Source organism: Mustela nivalis (assembly GCF_964662115.1).
Source record: "Mustela nivalis genome assembly, chromosome: 14".
NCBI lineage: Eukaryota > Metazoa > Chordata > Mammalia > Carnivora > Mustelidae > Mustela > Mustela nivalis.
Genome location: NC_139033.1, coordinates 71,319,615 through 71,339,464, shown reverse-complemented (window position 1 = coordinate 71,339,464; position 19,850 = coordinate 71,319,615). Strand labels below are relative to the sequence as shown.

Genomic DNA, 19,850 nt, shown 5'->3' with positions numbered 1-19,850 from the left:
AGAGCTTAAGCCCTGTTAGGGGACCCCTTCTCCCCTCGGGTATTTCAAACAGAAACTAGCCATTGAATAAACACATGTTCCTGTTGGTTTATTTTGGTTGAGAGTTAGGGCTCCAACAGGAGTTCCTTGATGAGATATTACCCTTTTAAAAGACCAGATGCTGTTTGGCCGACTTCAAGAAACGCCTGCCCCCTCCCCGCCCTCTCCGCTGGGTCTAGTTTTCGCGCGTGTGTGTCCTGTTGTTTTGAGGCAGAGGAACTGTCGCATGCCACTGTATGGCTTTCCCCATCACTAAAAAACAAACACCCCCCCCAACAAAACAAAAAAAGCAACAAACCCAACAACAACAACAACAACAACGTAAATAAGACTACTAGAGACGTCAGCGCCCGAGTCTGCCTCCAGTTTCGGCTCTGTGCTGTTTTTGTTTTGTAACCTCGATGGAGAAGCCGGCAGGAAAAGCTCCGTGGAAATAAGGTTAAACCCGAGGACTAAGGCAGCCAAACGATGACTAACTAGACTTTGGAGCCTCTGTTTTAGGATTACACTGAAAATTAAAGCCAGCCTCCCACCCACTCGCCCTCCCAAAAAAAGACACCCCCGCCTCGAGAGTGAATTAAGGCCAGAGTTTACAAAGCTTGGGTGGTTTTACCAATTACAGGACTTAAAATGAATAAACAAGGAAAAAAGCGTCATTCTAAGAAGGCAGCAGCCTTACGATTTTTTTCTTCTGTGGTTTGCCGCCTGCTCGGCACCTAAGAGAACACACATCTAAAACGGCAAAGGGGGGGAAACATGGTCCTAGGGGAAACCACCAGGCTGGAAGCTACCCTGCAACTTGCTGGAGCACAGTTCCTTCCCCCGGCCTGGCTGGAGATGAATCAGCTGCTGCGCCCGAGTGCAGGACAGATGCGGGGCGGGGAGAGGGTGGGGGGCCGCCCGTTAGAGGGCCGCGGCGTTCTTGCATTTGAAGGGTTGTTTGTTGCTGGGATTGGTGGCTTGTATCCGTTGGGGAACTGGGAGGAGGGAGGAGCGAGGAGCGAGGGGAGACGCAGGGAGGAGGAGCCGGGGGCTGGCCGACGCGGCGACTCCGCGGTCTGAGTGGCAGGAGCTTCGTCTGGAACCCGGCGGTTACTGGGGAGACGCTTTGTTTGCTAACTTCGAAAGCTGCTTCGGCTGCCTCGGCCGTTTTCGAAGCCACTCCACAAAACACGCCTTCGGGTCGGCTTAACCCTCCCCCTCCGCGTTTACAGAAGCGCGAGACAAAAATGTTTCCTTCTGCGTGGTTATCCTTGGCCACGCGGTGGCTCTCATTAGGTACACAAAGGTATCTTTTTCGTCTAAGTGAACTTGGCTAATTATTGCGATTCTCAGGCAACCGGCATGGAAACCAAGTATTGAAGCGACTTCATAGCTAGAAAAACTTTACAGGGGAAGAGGGAAGAGCGGGGAGAATTAAAAGCCTCTTTCAAATTGCGAGGAGGAAAACAGTCGAACTGAACACCTCTCGCTGGAGGGCCGGCTTGATCCGGCCAATGCTCACCTTTTGCTCAAGCGAATCATATCAAAGCTGTTATTAAATCTGACGAGATGCACCAAAGAGGAACACCGGCATCATCTCGTGTGATGGCTCGTGTAGGGCTCTCCCCTACCCCCATCCCACCCCCACCCCCACCTCAGGCTGATCTCAAACTTGTTTGGAGCTTTGGATTGTTGCATTCTGGGAAGAGAGTGCCTGGAGTCTGCATAACACAGGGAAGGAAAACAACCCCGACCGAGTGGGCTCAAAAAACCCCCGCAATTGCTTAGGATATTTTTTGTTTATTTGCTTTTCTCAAGGTGGAAAAACAAGTTTCAGTTCTGGCTCTGTCAGTCCCTTAATGTCCCAGGCCGGGCTTCTCGATTAAACTGATCCAATGACTTTTGAGTTTCCTTCCATTGCTAAAAGAAATGCTATAGATTCCCTTTTGCTACACATTACTTGCTGAATTCATATAAGCGTTAAATTGGAAAATTATGTGAGTAAAAGAAGGTGCTTGGTGCTGGAGAAGACCGCTGATACACGTTTTTCACCATTATTTATTTTTTCCCTCTAGGCACACAAAGTTCCATTTGGTGTCATCTTTTGAAGCCGCCTCAGGGCCAAGAAAGACAGTTGGGTAAGTTAATCCACAGCCTACAAACCCTTCCAACGCAAAAATTCAGCAAGAAACAGAAAGGCAAATAAGCCAGGAAAGTGTGTACAGTGTGCAGTTATATATATATATTCAGGTGATCAGAGAATGTGTTTATTTCCTCCATCTACTGGACAGCCATTGATAAAGAGTGATTTCCATCCAGCAAGGATGATGACTCACACAGTGGCTGGATGCCTTTTGCTTCTAGTCTCTGGAGAACAGATACTTTTATAAAATATGCAGACTGCTGGGCTCCAAATACTGCACCAGAATTCCATAATCAACTTTTGACATCTCAGGTCAGAGGTTCTTGGGCTGCTTTTGGAGAAGCTGGCCATTGTCTTTCCAAGGGCCTGGGCTATAACAATCATCTTGTGGTGATTTTATCCACCCCATCAGGATTACTCTCCCTGCTCTTAGTTGCATAAATAATGTAACTGGGGCTACAACTTCTGTTTGTAATCACTTTCCTCTTGGCCTGCACTTCCTTTCCCAGGCTTTCCCCCTCTTCAGTCCATTCTTCATCTTTCTTTACCTACAGGGGGTTTGGAATCAAGGTAACAAAGCAAAAAGATTATTAGTTGAGCACAGCCTTTTCCCTTTTATTCTCAACAGCGTGTATCTATATTGTGTTTTCCAGTTTATGAAACACTTCCTTAAATTATCTCATTTAATACACAAACTGTAAGGTGGGTTATTCTTTCCCCCTTAAAGTCAAGATAAGTAACACATCATATACAACAAAACTAAAAGATATAAAACCAAGTATTGGACATAGATATCTGGCTTTAAATCAGGTGATCTCTGTCATTCTTTGGGGGAAGGTCCATTGGATGTAGAATGTGATGAAGAGCAGAGCCTAACCACAGATGATACACCAGGGCCTCCTGAACAGGTGGGGCATGCTCTAAGATCTCCCTCTCTGAAATCTACCTATAGTTTTACAAGAGGCTGTCTTCCATCTGTCTGCTTTTTATACTCTCCCCTCCCCCATTTTTATTTATTTTATTTATTGTTTTTAGATTTTATTTATTGACACAGAGAGAGCAGATAGCAGATCGAGCAGGAACACAGCAGCAGGAGAGGGAGAGAAGCGCTTCCAGTGGAGCAGGGAGCCCAGTGTAGGGCTCCTTGGGATCATGACCTGTGCTGAAGGTTGACGCTTAAGGACTGAGCCACCCAGCCCCCGGCCCCCATTTTTAAATAATAAAAAAAAAGCTATTCTCTAAAATTCAACAAGACAGCTAAAATGTAAAGGCCTCCTAATTGCCCCCTTTACTCTCTGTGGGGGCATATGTACACTACACACTAATATAAGGAATTTTTCATTGTTATTTGTTGTTTTTAAGTCCTCTGTGCCCAGGTTGGACCCACACCACTTGCTGCAAGTCTGGCTCTTTTTCCCCAGTCAAAATTTGGCCTAAATGTCACCCCAGAGAAGTCTCTGACCTAAGTTCTGACCTTCTGACCTAAGTTCAGGTATCCCTCTCACCCCTCACTGTCACCACCTAGCTCAGGGTTTCTCAGCCATAACCCTGTTAACATTTGGGGCTGACTAATTCTTTGTTGCAGGGGCTGTCCTGTGCGTGGTTTAGCAGCATTCCTGACTGCTAACCAATACTTGCCAGTAGTACCCTCTCTACCAAACATCTCTAGACATTGCCAGATGTCCTCCAGAGGGGATGGAAATGGTGGTGGTGGCATGGGGAGGTAGGAATTACGTCTGGCTGAGAACCACTGATCCAGCTCAACCCTTTCTTCATTTCTTCCATAACCACAATTTTTAATTATTTTGCTTATTTGACTGTTAACTTACTTTCCTTTGATCCCCTTCTAAAATGTATGATCATTATGAAAATTTTCATGCACTTAGCACAATGCCTCATACATCATAGATACTCAATAAATATTTATTAAACAAAATAATGTATGCAAATGAGACTGTAAGTGGGTACACCTGGCTGGCCCAGTGGATAGACCATGTGACTCCTGATCTTAAGGTGGTGAGTTCAAGCCCCATGTTGAGTATAGAACTTTCTAGAAAGAAAGCAAAAGAAAGAAAGAAAGAAAGGAAAGGAAAGAAGATAAAATGAGAGTATAAGAATCATTAATGAAAAGATTACAATAATTACAATCAACATTTATTGAATATAACATGCCAGCCAGTTTCCAAACATTTCACTTATTTAGTCTTATTTATTCCTGGAAAACAACCCTAAGAAGTATTCCTTGTTATTACCCCATCTGACAAATGAAGTTGTTGGAGTCTGGGGAGGTTAAATAATTTGTCCTGTCACTCTGAATCCCTAGACAATGATCCAAACAATAATTATATTCTGTAGTTTGCTTTTTTCCACTTATGTAACAATTTGCTTAGTGATGAGTATTTAGATAGTTCTAGTTTGTAACTAAGCACAAAAAGATAGTCCAATTATATTTGAAATACTTGACAATTGAGAGAACATGGATGGGCTCACCATCCAAATCAAGGGAACGTCTCCTCACTGTAAACTAGTGTCTCAACAGAATGTCAGCTCCTATACAGAGGTCTGGGGGCTTCAGTACATTTGTAGGGTCCCTGGGAAGTGGAATGGCTGGGTCAAAGGTATGTGTTTTTCATAGATCTTGCCAAATGGCCCTCTAAATCATCTTACGTATTTAAAAATCACACCAAAAGTATGTGAGAAAACCTCTTTCTCTACGCCTTTACATATTAACAATCAATTTCAGTTCGTCAGTCACCTGGGCAAATAAACGGCACCTAACTTTTGTAAGGTTCACATTTCTTTGTTTGAGAAGGTGAGCACATTTTAATGTATTCATTGGCAATTTTTAATTCTTCTTTTTCCTGATTCATAACTTTTGTGAAATATTTTATTATATTGGTTGTTTGCATGTTGTTCTTTCTTCTTTTTTTTTTAGAAAGGTAAGTAAGAAACAGTCCGCTTTTGTTCATCTGACAAAGAATTAAAAGGAGTGAATTAACATTGAGGGAACAAGGTTAGGTGAACCAGTAATGAATGCAGGGAGGCGATGTGTCCATTTTTAAAAAATATGTATCATTTGGAATAAGTACCATATTTATGCAGCAAGAATAAGACTTTCAGAATATCATACCCGTTTGTTTTTAACTTATTCCCTTTCTCCTCCTTTCGTCAAGGGGTTAATTCATTCGCATGTTTCCATTTATCATCATTACCTCTTCCCAATGCTGTGGAGGACCCATTTATAATAGCAATAAAATGATGAAATATCTAGGAATAAATTTAACAAGAAATATGTGCGAGTTTTATGAAGGAAACTTTAAAACCCTACTGAGGGACATAAAGGAAGACTTAAGTAAAATAAAAGATATAATTTATTCTTTCTAGCAAGATTCAGTAGTGAAGGCATAAAGATGTTTATTTTCCCCAAATCAATCTTTAAATTTAAAGCAACTTCCATTAAAATACCAACAGGATTTCTAAAAATTGCCACAGTTCATCAAAATTAAAGAGTTCACTGTAGGCAGGGAAATTCTGAAAGAGAAGCACTGGGGATGAAAGAGGGCAGGGGAAGCCCCTCCAAGTATCAAAGTATATTATATTTTTAAAGGTTTTATTTTTAAGTTATGTCTTACCCAACGTGGGGCTTGTACTTAACAGCAGGAGGTCAAGGGTCACATGTCCCACTGACTGAGTCAGCCAGGTGCCCCTAAAGTATATTTAGAAGTTGATAATAATTAAAATGTAAAAGTTTTGTACCAAGAGAAAAAGGAAGAGAAAACAAAGAACAATGAGACACATTAGATTATATATGGAGATTTAGATTTTTGGCAAAGGTGTCTTTTCAGAGCAGGGGTAAATTGAATTGGGACAGTTGACTACTCGTAGTTAAAAATAAAGCTGGGTCTCAATCTCACTTCTTGAACAGAAATAAAATTCACCTGAATCAAAGATTAAAATGCTGTGCCTGACTGTCTCAGTCAATAGAGCGTGTGATACTTGATCTCCGGGTTATGGGTTTGAGCCCTGTGTTGGCTGTGGAGATTACATAAAAACAAAAATCTTTAAAATAAACAAACAAATAGATAGATAGATAAAATAAAGATTTAAATGTTAAAGTAATTAAAAAGGCACTTATGCGTGTTCTAGAACAGTGGTTGTCAAGGCATATGGATCCTATGCATGTGGTGATTTTTCTTTCCAGAGGACAATCTTCTGGAAACATGTTTGGTGAGCTTAACCTGAGAGGAGGGGGATGCTACTGGGCATCTAGTGGATAGGGGCTGGGGATGCCGCTGAGCGTTCTATCATGCCTAGGACGGACCATACAAAAATTATCCTGCCCACGGAGCCTATAGTGCCAAGGTTGACACAGCCTGTTCTGAAAGAAGACATAGATATGATCTTGGAGTGAGGGAGGCCTCTCTAATCAGCTCATAAAATCAAGAGACAATAAAAGATATAAACATTTATAAACATTTTGTGTCTTCAAAGAACTATGAGGAAAAACACCATACATTTTCCAAAAACAAAGAAAGTGGGAAAAAATACTTGCAGCATATGTGAGGCACAAGACCAATTTATCTAATTTATGAAGAACTCCTACAGACTATAAAAAAGAAGAGCTCTGTGTTTAAAAAGTTAGGCAAAGTCTGTAGGTAGGCAGTTCACCCCCCCGCCCCCAAAAAAGGAATCTGGATTTAAAAACCCATGAAAACCCATGTAGCAGTCATTAGAACAAAAATAGTAAATTAGGGGCACCTGGGTGACTCAGTCATTAAGCATCTGCCTTTGGCTCAGGTAGGGATCCCAGAGTGTTGGGATCCAGCTACACAAAGGGCTCCTTGCTCAGTGGGGAGCCTGCTTCTCCCTCAAGCACTCCCCCTGCTTGTGTTACCTCTCCTGCTGTCTCTCTCTGTCAAATAAATAAAATGTTTAAAAAATTTAAAAAATAGTATATTAGACTAATTAATAATATATAATGATAAGGTTAATATATTAAAGATTAATTATATATTGATAAGGTCTTTTAAAGCAGGGTACAGAACAATTATCCCTTTTGTGTAAAATATTTTATGCCTATATTTTTGGGAATGAAACTCAAATATTAGCTCAAGGAAATATTCACAATGGCTACTTTTGGAAGGAAGAAAAGGAAGGGAATAAGATGCACAATAAAGGGGCTTTTACTTTTTTTCATCTTGTACTTTTTTGTGCAAGTCTGAGAAGAGAGAGAGAGGTGAAATGGAGTTAGAGAGGCAAGTACCCCATTATAGGCTGGTGCAGGGGGCCTACATCATTTTATTTTATCATCATTTACTCCTTCTGTGCTCTTCCTTTATGTAGGTCTGAGTTTCTGACCTGTGTTATTTCCCTTTTCTCTTAAGAACTTCTTTTAACATTTCTTGGAAACATGTCCACCATCATCATTTTTAATGACCAAATAATAGTCCATTACAACTGGGGATATAATTTATGTACCACTCCCCGTTTATTGGACATTGAGGTTTTGTCCTGGCTTGAGTTTGAGGGGATTTTTGAAGCTCCTATATAAAAAATAAGCAGGGATCTAAAATAGAAGTATGAAGTTGTATTTGGGGCCTTTAAGTCTGGCTCTGCAGGCCAGGAGCCATGGGTGGTTAAACATTAGCAAGTGAGAATAACCCCCAGTGACACCCTGGGAGCTCATTATTCATTGCCTTTTTCAGGACACAATAACAAAGGCTGTCAAACCATTTACATTGTTGAACTAGATGACCAAATCTACAAAATTAGAAAGGTTAATCCCAATGCAGGTAATTTTTATAGAAAATTTGGCCAAGTATTCCAACATGTAAAAATAGGGCAAGATGCTTTCCCACAAAACAAATTCATACATGCTATCAGTGGAGGGAGGGAGTCAGCATATCCCCTGAAAGGCATGGAACATTTAAGTCAAGGCTTTCTCTTCTGGCATATTTGGGAACAAGGGAACAATCTGTTATCTCCTGAAGTGTTCAGCAGGCCTCCACAGGATGTCATGAAAAAGCCAAAACAACTCTCCCATATTACCATAAAAGGCAGGAAAACATCCTCATGTCCAAGCTACTTGGATATACTTTATTTTTAAAACTTAGATATATTTTTATTTTATTTTTCCAACCCGTTTTGGGAGCTGTCCTCAGCAACACATTTACAGGGTAGATGATCAGGTCTCCTGTTCAAGGTGAAATAAATGTTTGAATCTGTCCCTGTTTTTCTCTCCCCTTCTGTTTGAGCTTGGCAACAGTCCACACTCAAGTGTACTAGTACCGAATACAGTTTTTTAAAAGATCTTAAAAATAGCCAGGTGACCTCAGAAACAAAGACTCTTGTCATGCCTAGAATGTCTTTCTTTGTTTTGCTTTTTTACTTTTTATTACGGAAAAATTTAAATATCTAATATGGAGATCCTAGTATAATGAATCCTCACATCCCCATCACTTAGATGCAACAGTTATCAGCCCAAGGCCGCTCTGGCTTCATACTCACGTACTCCCTTCTCTCCTGTATTGTTTTGAAGCAAATACCAGACATCATATCATTTCTGGATAAGCTCTTACAGTTAATGTTCTGGCTGGTAACTCTTCATTCCCTAGTCTAAGTGGTTCGTGTACTAAGGGGGCTAAGAAGAAGTCCCAGAATGATGCCCTGTTGTACCTTCCTTTCTAGTTATTTCTTTTGCTATCATTAAACATTTTCTTCTTGCCAGGGAAAACAATTACATCTTATCTGTAGGTGGCATTTTAAGGCTGTTAGTTCTCCTAGCCTCTTTTAGGGCCATAACTGAGGTAAATTTTCTTTTTTGGACAATTCTATCTTCAAATAGTTATTGCCATTTCTCCTAGTTGAACAGTCAGACCACGTGTCCTCTGATTTTTTTTTGGTTCAGGCAACATGTTCATCGAATCAGTATCTCACTTTGAGATCTCTAGAACTACTGTTTTACTGTATTGGGCGTAAAGAAATAAATTACGTTTAAAAAACTAATGGCTACAAAGGTGTTTAAGGCAATTATTTCCTCCTTGGGTGTGTCCTGTGTATGTGAGAGACAAGAATAGGGAGATGGGGGAGGAAAGTCTAGAAAGATTTGATACGTCTAGTGTGGAGTTGTTTTCAGCCAGTGCAGCCAGATGGTAACATGAAAACACATCCAGGCCTTATTCCACAGGGTAGAATCATGACAATCTGACCATAAAGTTTGAAAAAAGTAGAATTTCAAGTAGCTGAACTGTTTTTACCCCCCCACCCACCTTTCTCCTTTGCCTTCTTCCTTCTCTTTCTGTCTGTCTCATAATTCTTGGACACATTATCCCTCGCTGGAAATCAGAAATTGGTGAGTTCTAAATATTTTGTACTTCACAAGAATCCCATTTATTTTTATTTTATTTTATTTATTTTTAAATTTTAAGTCGGCCCCACGCCCAGTGTGGGGGCTCAAACTCACAACCCTGGGATGAAGAGTCAGTCATGGCGCCCCTTAGTTTTAAAACTAAGTTTAAAAAACTAAACAAAACAACCGTTTCACAAAAGGGTCTAGATTTCATGAGTTAGGTTCACTTTGTTTTCATCTAATAAAATCGTATGTTCACCTACCAGCCTTTTTATGGGAAAGAATATAGGAAAAAGCCTACACAAACTTCTCCTTCATCAGTCACTTGTCACTTCGTATTTGTCTGATTACAAAGTGCATTTTCTAAACAGATTAATGATTCTGTAAGCACAGTGCTTTGCCTTCTGTCGACATTTTGTTGAGCCTCCAAGAATTCTTGAGACCCCCCCCACCTCGCGCCACAGTCTGAGATACAGGCCCTTCTTTGTAGTTGAAATTCAATTCATAAAATAAAGTCTCTGTTTTTCATACTAATGATATTGTTTAGGAAAAGTCTTCTCTCCAATAGAACTTAAATGTACACTTGCTTTTCTCATTTCTCCAAAATCTGTATTTTATTTTATAAATTGTAACTTGCATGAAAAACACAAAAAACTCTGATCCAGGGAGAATAATAACACAAATTTAGTTTGTGCAACTTCAAGCCGTGAAAAGAAAGTTTAATGAAGTTACTGTTAAAGAATCCTTATCTGGTAACAGGCTGTCTAAGCTGGGAAAAAAAAAACCTTCAATGCTCGAATGGGAAGTTGACATTCATTCCTCATCGATTAGCTGATTAGCTGTAGGATTAGAGGCCTCCCCTCCATCCCCATGCCCGTCACTCACACAGAGCAGTTGTCCAAGCTGCGGATTGTTCTGAGAAATAAAGCCCAGAAAGCTTGGAGGACTTTCAGGAGTTTGTATTCTTTCTTCCAGGTCAAGGAAATTGGAGATTTATATTCTTTTAGCTGGGGTCCTCTAGATCTACACTCTAACCTTCATCCATTCCAGACACAATTTCAATGTCCACAGAAACTAAACAAAAATAAAATTGTGTATGTCTAGAATTCAGCTTTATCTGTTGCCTTAAGTCCGTCACTCTCAATGTAAAATAGTGTCAGTGTCCAAGTTGTGAGATTATGCCTCCCCTCTCTCTTGCAGGTTTTCTTTTCCTTCCTTCCTGACTTTATTCGAATATTTGAGAGTGACAGAGAGAGCAGGGGGAGGGCAAGCAGAAGGAGCCAGGAGCCCACTGCGGGGCTTATCCCAGGACCCTAGTAGGATCATGACCAAAGCCAAAGGCAGATGCTTAACCAACTGAGCCACCCAGGGGCCCTCTTGTAGCTTTTCCTGCAGTGAGCTTGGACTTATCTTTTATCATCACAAAAAACAGTAGGTGTTATTTTTTTTAGTTAAAGAAAAGACCTTGGCCTCAGGTTCTAGGTACAATGAGAGGTTATGCATGAATGAAATAGTGATATTAAGTCACTTGGCAAATATTGACAAATATTCTTGAGTGCTCACTATGTGTACAGTGTGAAGCTGGCTGTTGTGAAAATTAAGTAAGCAAAGAACAATAGATGAATGTGCCCAGGAGTTCAAAGGAGGAAAAAAGACGAGTTGTTTAGTGAATTCTAAAAGCTGAAGGAAGTAGAATTGGCAAGGTTTTGAAAAAAAGGAAATCTCGTGTTCAAAGCTGGTGAGAGAACAACTCACCAATGTATATTTAAAGTCTTGAAAATGGGTGTACTCTTTGGGGGATTCATTCTAAGGTTCAGTGGTCTAATTTGGCAGATACATGGAAGGTAAACCTTAAAAGACATATTGAGGCCAAACTGCTAGGCTGAGGTGGGTGGGCCTTCTTCTGTAGGGAATGGTGACTGTTTGGCAATACTTTTGGAGGACAAAGTTTGCCATTTTCTCCAGAATGAATTAGAGGCAAAGAGTCTGGTTAAAGGGGTTTTTAAAAATCGAAGGCTTGGGAAAAAATAAATAAATAAAGATGGAAGGCCTTAAATGTCACTGTAGCTGTGAAAAAGGGAAATGATTTTTTTCACATGGTACTCGAAGTTTCTAAAAAATAAGACAAGATTTATGGCACCTTAATATTTGATGCTGTACAGGCAACTACTACAAGTACTTCAAGTATGGAAGACACTTTACCACTGTTGATACTATAAAAGAATAATGAATAACCTAGATGAGAATGTGGGCCTACTTTGGGCCAAGCCAGTGCCAGAACTCAGACAAGTCAGCCGTTTCAATTCGCTTTAATTTTCCTTTTTATATGGCAGAGGTCAAAGGGTGCAACAGGCAAAGGTTGGCAGGATGCTTGGTTTTTTGGTCACCGCCCTTGGGATGCCTGCAGATGGGCTGTTGGCTCATTACTCCAGTGACTGAGATTACTTCCTGAGCCAGCTCTTAACTATTACTTAAATAGGCCATTTCTTACTGTGATTGTCAGGATGTTACAAGACCTCTGGTCTGGAAGGAGGCTGTTCCTTAAATGTTTTGTTGAAAGAATCTGCAGTTTGTAATCAGTTCTGGGGAAGCAGCGCTGGTATTGTAGGGTTAAAGTAGAAATCTGGGGCTGTCAACCTTCATTTACTTTTTTTTTTGTATGTGTGGTAAATTATACATAATGCAAAATGATACAGGGTACCCTTTTGAGTGTACAGTTCTGTGGCATTAAGCCCCTTTACTATGCTGGGCTACCATCTCCAGCACTAGAACCTTTCTCATGACCCTAAACTGAAAGTTTCTACCCACTGAACACTAACTCTCTGTTCCTCCTTCTCCCTAGCCCCTCACAACCTCTCTATTACTTTCTGTCTCTATGACTACTGCTATAGGTCCCTCAGATAAGTTAAATCATACAATATTTGTGCTTTTGAGACTTAATCTACAGAGTATAATGTCTTTAAGGTCCATCCATGTTAGAGCTTGTGTCTGAATATCCTAATTTTCTCATTTATTTTTGTTTTGTGATTTTTTAAAACATACTTTTGACTTTACAAAAAAGTGGTTAGAATAGTACAAATAACTCCCATATACGCTTCACCACCCAGATTCTTCAGGATTGGTTCATTTTATACACACACACACACACACACACACACAATCATTTCCCACAGATATGTCCCTTTTTTCTTTAATCAACTGAGAATAAGTTTCAGGTTATGTTGCCACCTTGAGCTCAAAGTACTTGCATGTTTATTTCTTCTTCTTTTTTTTTTAAAGATTATTTATTTATTTATTTGATAGAGAGAGAGGGATCGCAGGTAGACAGAGAGGCAGGCAGAGAGATGGGGGTGGGGGAGCAGGCTCCCCACTGAGCAGAGAGCCCAATGATGGACTTGATTCCAGGACCCTGGGATCATGACCCAAGCCGAAGGCAGAGGCTTTAACCCACTGAGCCACCCAGGCGCCCACGTGTTTATTTCTTTTCTTTTCTTTTTTTTTTTTTTAGGTTTTATTTATTTATTTTACAGAGAGATTGAGATCACAGGTAGGCAGAGAGAGAAGGGAAAGCAGACTCCCTGCTGAGCAGAGAGTCCAATGCGGGGCTCGATCCCAGGACCCTGAGATCATGACCTGAGCCAAAGGCAGCGGCTTAACCCACTGAGCCACCCAGGCACCCCCCACGTGTTTATTTCTTAACAACAAGGACATCCCCTTACATGATGCAATGATCAAACTTAGGAAACTAATGGGGCACCTGGGTGGCTCAGTCAGTTGGGTGGCCGGCTCTTGGTTTTGACTTGGGGTGTGATCTCAGGGTCCTGGGATTGAGCCCTACATCAGGCTCTGCACTTGATGGGAAATCTGCTTGAGGATTCTCTCTTCCTCCCCTCTCTCCCTCTACCTTGTCTCTCTCAAAGGAATAAATGGGTCTTTAAGAAAAAATGAGGGAACTAATATTGATATAATGCTATTACCCTAAATACGGACCAGATTCATATTTTGCTAGTTGTCAAAGAATGTTTTTCATAAGAAGCAAAAATTTCTAGGCTAAGACCCAATCTAGAATTGCACGTATGTTTACTCAGTATCCTTTCATCTGGAACAGATGGTTTTTGTCATTCACAACCTTGCCATTTTTGAAGAGTAAGTCCTGTTATTTTATAATAGCACACTCTGGCATTGCCTCACCTTTTTTCATAATTAGATAGCGCTGTGCATTTTTGATAGATATATAGCAAAAGTGACATTATGCCTTTCTCAGTACATTGTATTAGGTGGCACTAGAATTTCAATGTTGACTTGTCCCCTTACTGGTAATACTAATTTTAATTACTTGGTTAAGATGGTGTCAATCCACTGTGATTCTAGCTTGAATCAAATATAACCATCATATTTACCAGCTGCTTCTTCTTCTTCTTCTTCTTTTTTTTTTTTAGATTTTATTGATTCATTTGAGAGGGAGGTAGAGAGAGCACAAGCAGGGGGAGAGGCAGGGTGGGGAGGGAGAAGCAAACTCCCTGTTGAGCTGGGAGCCCAACGTGGGGCTCAGTCCCAGGACCTGGAGCCGAAAGCAGACGCTGAACCATCTGAGCCACCCAGGCACCCCCTTATTTACCAGTTTCTAACACCATTTCTTTTGCATTTATTTGTTGGCATTCTATTAATATTAGCCTTCTACTACTGTTCTACTGAGAGCTGCTCCTTCCCCATTTGTTTGTTTGCTTGTGTATTTATATCAGTATAGGTTTGTGAAATCCTATTCAGTGGGTTATAACCAATCGCTGTTATCTTGATGCTCAAATGGTCTCATATTTGGCCAGTGGGAGCACCTCAAACTGACTCCCATATCCTTTTGACTTGACTCTGTCATTTTTTGAGGACTTTTCTTTTTCTGGCATGGGAAAATGTTCCAGACTCATACGGATTTTCCTGTTCTAGCTTTGATACCAATTATTTCTCCAAGAAATGCTAATTACTTTCAGTAGAGAAGGTATTTAGAAACCAAGACCTGGGCTCTAGGTGTGTTTATAACTACTGAAGTATCATTACTTTTAGGACCTGTCAGAGAGGGTAGAGGTGGACATGTGTGTACACACACACACCTGTCACCATATGCTGAAAACCATGAGTTCATGGTTTCAGTCCGATACTGCAAGACTCATTTCAGTCTTCCTAGTTTTCGTAGTTGTAACTCTCTTCTCTGACAGGGAGAAACTGTGTCACCTTACTCTTAAGCAATTATCACATGTTCAATTCTAGAATATATCAACCACACCTCTGTAAAGAATAAACCTACTATTAAAATTCATTTTTTTTCTATAGTCTGAGGGTATAAGGTCAAAATACTATGTTCAAAAGTTACTTGAGTTAGTTCTTCATTCCATCCTGTTCAATGTGACTTATTCTTTTGAAATGCATTTAGGTTTATTTTTAAAATTTATATTCTATTTTATGGTTGCCCCATATTCTTTTGATTTTATCATAATTTTTTCGTATTTAAAACAGTAGCGTTGGGGCACCTGGGTGACTCAGTCAGTTAGACATCTGCCTTTGGCTCAGGTCATGAACCCAGGAGCCTGGGATTGAAACCTACGCAAGGCTCCCTACTCAGCAGCGAGTCTGCTTCTCTTTCTCCCTCTGCCACTCCTCCTACTTGTGTTCTCTTTCTCTGTCAAGATAAATAAAATCTTAAAAAGACACAAAAACAGTAGCGTGGTTCCAAAGTCAATACTAAGTATAAGATTTACCTAATGAAGGGTCAGTCCTGTAAGTTCCTCCCACCATGTAGGTAACTCCTCTAGGTAACCAAGACTATTCATTTCTAGTGTTTCCTTCCTGTGTTTCTTTTTGCAAAAAAATAAGTAGATATATGTATATTTCTTTATTATATGATAGTATACTATAGATAACCAGTTCTCAAACTTTTTAATATCAGGGTCTCTTTGCGTTATTAAAAATTATTGAAGAAGCAAAGAGCTTTTGTTTATGTGGGTGGTATCCATTATATTTACTACATCAGAAATTAAAATCTGGGAAATTATTAAAACATTTACTAGTTCAATTAAAATTAACAATAATAAGCTCCTGGAATGTAAACACATTACATTTTTGTGAAAAATTACTCCATGTTCTCAAATAAAAAAACAGAAAGAAGGTGGTATTGTTTTACTTTTTTTTTTTTTTTGCAAATCTCTTTAATGTCTGCCTTAATAGAATACAGCTGAATTCTCTTTCTGCTTCTTCAAGTGATCTCCTGCAGTTATATTGTTTTGATAGAAGCATGAAAAGAAAAGCTTTGGAAAAGGGAATAGACATGTCTTTGGAAAAGGGAAGAGTATTTTAACAGTCTTTTCAAGTATTGTGCATGTTCTTTGATATTACTTTAAAACACAATAGTGATAGTTTCTTAAAAGTTAGTTGCCTTGTGGAATCTGAAGCCATTATCAGTGAACTTTTAAAAATCCTCTTACATTAAAAAAAAAATCCTCTTACCTTAAAATCTATGGATCTACTTTATTCTTTGACAGAATTTTTTTTTAAGGCTTTTACTTATTTATATGACACAGAGAGGGCGAGCAAGAGAGACAGAGAGCAAGCATAAGGAGGTGAAATGTCAGGTAGGGGAGAAGCACACTTCCCCCTGAGCAAAGAGCCTGAGCTTGATCCCAGGACCCTAGGATTATGACCTGAGCTGAAGGCAGCCACTTAACCGACTGAACCACCCAGGTGCCCCAATAGTATTTTTTAACCATGAATGATTTTGTACCATCATGCTTTAGTCATTTGGAAAATTATGGTTCACTTAAATATATGGATCTCCCAAATGTTGATACATTGCATTGTACAGAATGAATAAAAAATTGTTTGATTTAATATCATCTCTGAATTCATCAGAAAAATCTTTAAGCTGAAATTAGTATGCTGAAAACCCCATGGTAGTGGGTGGGACTTTTTCAAAATTCTAATTTTGACTTGAGTTTGAATTTTACCACTAGTAATATATACTATCAGTTGTTTTGCTTGAAGAAATAGGTTCACTTCAGTCATTTCTGAGAAAACAAAACTAAACAAAACTATCAGATATCCATGTCTGAATAACAATAGTTTGTCTGTCATTTGTTCTTTCAAGTAGAAATAGTGTTCCATGAAAAAGTGGCTAGTTCAGCTTGTAACTCAGACAACAGCAGAAATACTTTTCCTTGAGATAACCATCACACTCTGTGTGCATCAGAAGTAATTCATGTATATTTCCCCTTTAGTCACACAAAATATTGAAAAGACATGTCCTTAGGGTCAAGTTTCAATAAAATTACCAATTTTAAGGGAACCTAAATTGGCTCAGTTGTTAAGTATCTGCCTTCAGCTCAGGTCGTGATCCCGGGGTCCTGAGATTGAGCTCTGCATCGGGCTCCCTGCTCAGCTGGAAGCTTGCTTCTCCCTCTCCCACTCTCCGGGCTTGTGTTCCCTTTCTCACTGTGTCTCTCTCTGTCAAATAAATAAGTAAAATCTTTAAAAAATAAAAATAAATAAAATTACCAAATTTTACTGCTTCATCAAGGTGAAATTGTCTCCCCCACCCCTTCCCAAGAGTATGTTGTAGTAAAGTGTCCTTGTCACAAGCTTGGTTTACAGTGGCCCCAGTAGTTTTACCCTGATTGTTTTTGTACCATCAGTGAGATGCCAACATAGTGAAAAAAGACAAGTGATGACTTTGTAAGTAATATGAGGAAAAGAGTTTGACTTCACAGAAAATCTCAGGGACTCTCAGGTTGTGGACTTCATTTCGTGGACTGCCATAGATATTTTTTGTATTTTCCTTTTTTCACTTAAGAAATATATTCTGGAGGCACCTGGGTGACTCAGTGGGTTAAAGCCTCTGTCTTCGGCTCAGATCATGATCCCAGGGTCCTTGAATTGAGCCCCACATGGGGATCTCTGCTCAGCAGGGAGTCTGCTTCCCCTTTTCTCTCTCTCTGCCTGCCTCTCTGCCTACTTGTGATCTCTGTCTGTCAAATAAATAAATAAAATCTTAAAAAAAAAAAGAAATATGTTCTGGAAATCTCTCCATATCAGTTTATAGAGATCAACTTTATTTATTTATTTATTTTTTTAATAGTTTTATAGTACTCCATAGTATGGATGCACCATACTTGAATTACTTTCTTATGTTTGGACATTTAGACTGCTGTTACAAACAACTTTGCAGTGAACAGGTTTTTTTTTGGTAGTGAACAGTCTTGTGCATATGTATTTTGTATTTTCATAGTATTGAAGATGTTTCCCGAGGACAACTTCCTAGAAGTGCAGTTGCTGTGTCAAACACGTGTGGTTTTGTTAAATGTTGCCAAATTCCACTTCACAATGCAAATTTGCATTTCTACCAGTAATGAATAGGTGTTCCTATTTCTTTACAACTCACAACAAAATATAATGCAGAAGATAGAAACATAAATTAATTATATATTAGACCCATAGGTTATCTATGAAGCTGACACCAACCTTTTCTTTTTTTTTTTTTAAAGGTTTTATTTATTTATTTGACAGAGAGAGAGAGAGACAGAGATCACAAGCAGGCAGAGAGGCAGGCAGAGAGAAAGAGAGAGAGAGAGAGAGCAAGGAAGCAGGCTCCCTGCTGAGCAGAGAGCCCGATGCGGGGCTCGATCCCAGGACCCTGATCATGACCTGAGCCGAAGGCAGCGGCTTAACCCACTGAGCCACCCAGGCGCCCCAAGATTTTTGTTTGTTTGTTTGTTTGTTTTTGTCAGAGAGAGAGAGGGAGAGAGAGCGAACACAGGCAGACAGAATGGCAGGCAGAGGCAGAGGGAGAAGCAGACTCCCTGCCAAGCAAGGAGCCCGATGTGGGACTCGATCCCAGCATGCTGAAATCATGACCTGAGCCAAAGGCAGCTGCTTAACCAACTGAGCCACCCAGGCGTCCCGACACCAACCTTTTCTAAGAACTTTCTTCTCTAATACCCGTCTATAGGATGCCTGATTAAAGTAGACCCTAGCCAAAGCTGGGCCAGATTCCCTATCGTGGGAACTCTGGAATCAGAAAGGTGGTGTCATTCTGTCTCTGTTAGGAAATGAAGTAAAGTTGGAGCCAGTTCAATTATATTGGGTCGTATACCAACCCATGTAGAGAAAATCTGCTCTATAGAAGCAGAGGTGAGAATAACCCCATTTTCCTGATATCTTCTCTAATTCCTGTTTTAGATCCTGCAAGGGTTGGTTGAACTTCCAGTCCTTGGATTAGAGTAAACTTGTTACATATTATTTCTCCCAGATATTCTTCATATTATTACTGATTGGCTACTTATAATAAAAAGAATTACAATTAAGAAAAAGAGGTACAATGTAATGAGATGATACCTGAACATAAACCTGCATTAATTAGATTATAAGCTTTCATTGTTTTAACAAAGGCCCAAATAAATAAGAAAGAACTTTATTTCTCTCTGTGTCAGTCTGAATATAAGCATTTCAGGGGGGTAATATGGCAGCTCTGAGGTGCTGAGGGTCACCTCACTTAACCTATTTTGTGGCTCCACCCTGGCTGCACTCTTGTTTTTTTTTTTTTCTTTTAACAATGTATTTATTTATTTTAGAGAGAGAGCCCAAGAGGCCCTGAGCAGAGGGAGAGGGCCAAAGAGAAATCTCCAGCAGACTCCCCACTAAGAAAGGAGCTGAACACAGAGCATGATCCCAGGACCCTGAGATCATCACCTGAGCCAAAATTAAGAGTCAACCAGCCACAGTACCCTGTGGCTGCTCTCTTGTAATCTGAGATGCTTGCTTTAGCTCTTGCCACCTATCACCTCTTCAGACCCTGGAGAGAGAGAAAGGAACAGGGCAAGCATGCCTATTTCTTTTAATAGCTTAAGAATGTATGGTATGTATGAATTCTCACACCCCATGAACTAGAACCAAGTCACATAGTCAAACCCAGCTGCTTAGGAGGTTGAGAAATATAGCCTTTGGCTGACTGGCCATGTGCTAATCTAAAATTTGATAATTCTGTTGCTAGAGGAAGTGGGGGAAATGCATATAGCCCAGCCCCCTGATGAGCCAATTATACATGCTCAGCCTTCGTCCTATAGATAAAACACACTTGTCCCACATTCAAGTGAAACAACACAAAATCCCATCTGACCATTTCACTCAGTTCAAAATCTAGGATCTCTGTGACATACATTCCTCCATCAGGATACTCTGTGACTCTTTCATGTGAGCATCTTCTGAAAAACAAGTTATCTGTCCTCCTCACCTCCACTCACCAAAAACAGTGGTGAATTAGGAATGGGATCATAAGAATCCTCTTTCAGAAAAAGAGGG

The 19,850-nt window shown here is 40.1% G+C and overlaps 2 long non-coding RNA genes across 2 annotated transcripts in view; one reads left to right on the top strand and one right to left on the bottom strand.

Annotated features, from left to right (window-relative positions):
• Positions 1–71: 71 nt before the first annotated feature.
• LOC309848009 lies at positions 72–19,327 on the top strand. Its single transcript, XR_014302785.1, has 3 exons — positions 72–1,221; positions 2,097–2,159; positions 19,124–19,327. It is a non-coding gene; the product is annotated as an uncharacterized lncRNA (long non-coding RNA).
• Positions 1,806–19,850, bottom strand: part of LOC309848008 — a 28,398-nt gene continuing 10,353 nt past the window's right edge. Inside the window, exon 2 of the long non-coding RNA XR_014302784.1 lies at positions 1,806–2,712. This is a non-coding gene — a long non-coding RNA (uncharacterized lncRNA). The remainder of the gene's footprint in view (positions 2,713–19,850) is intronic.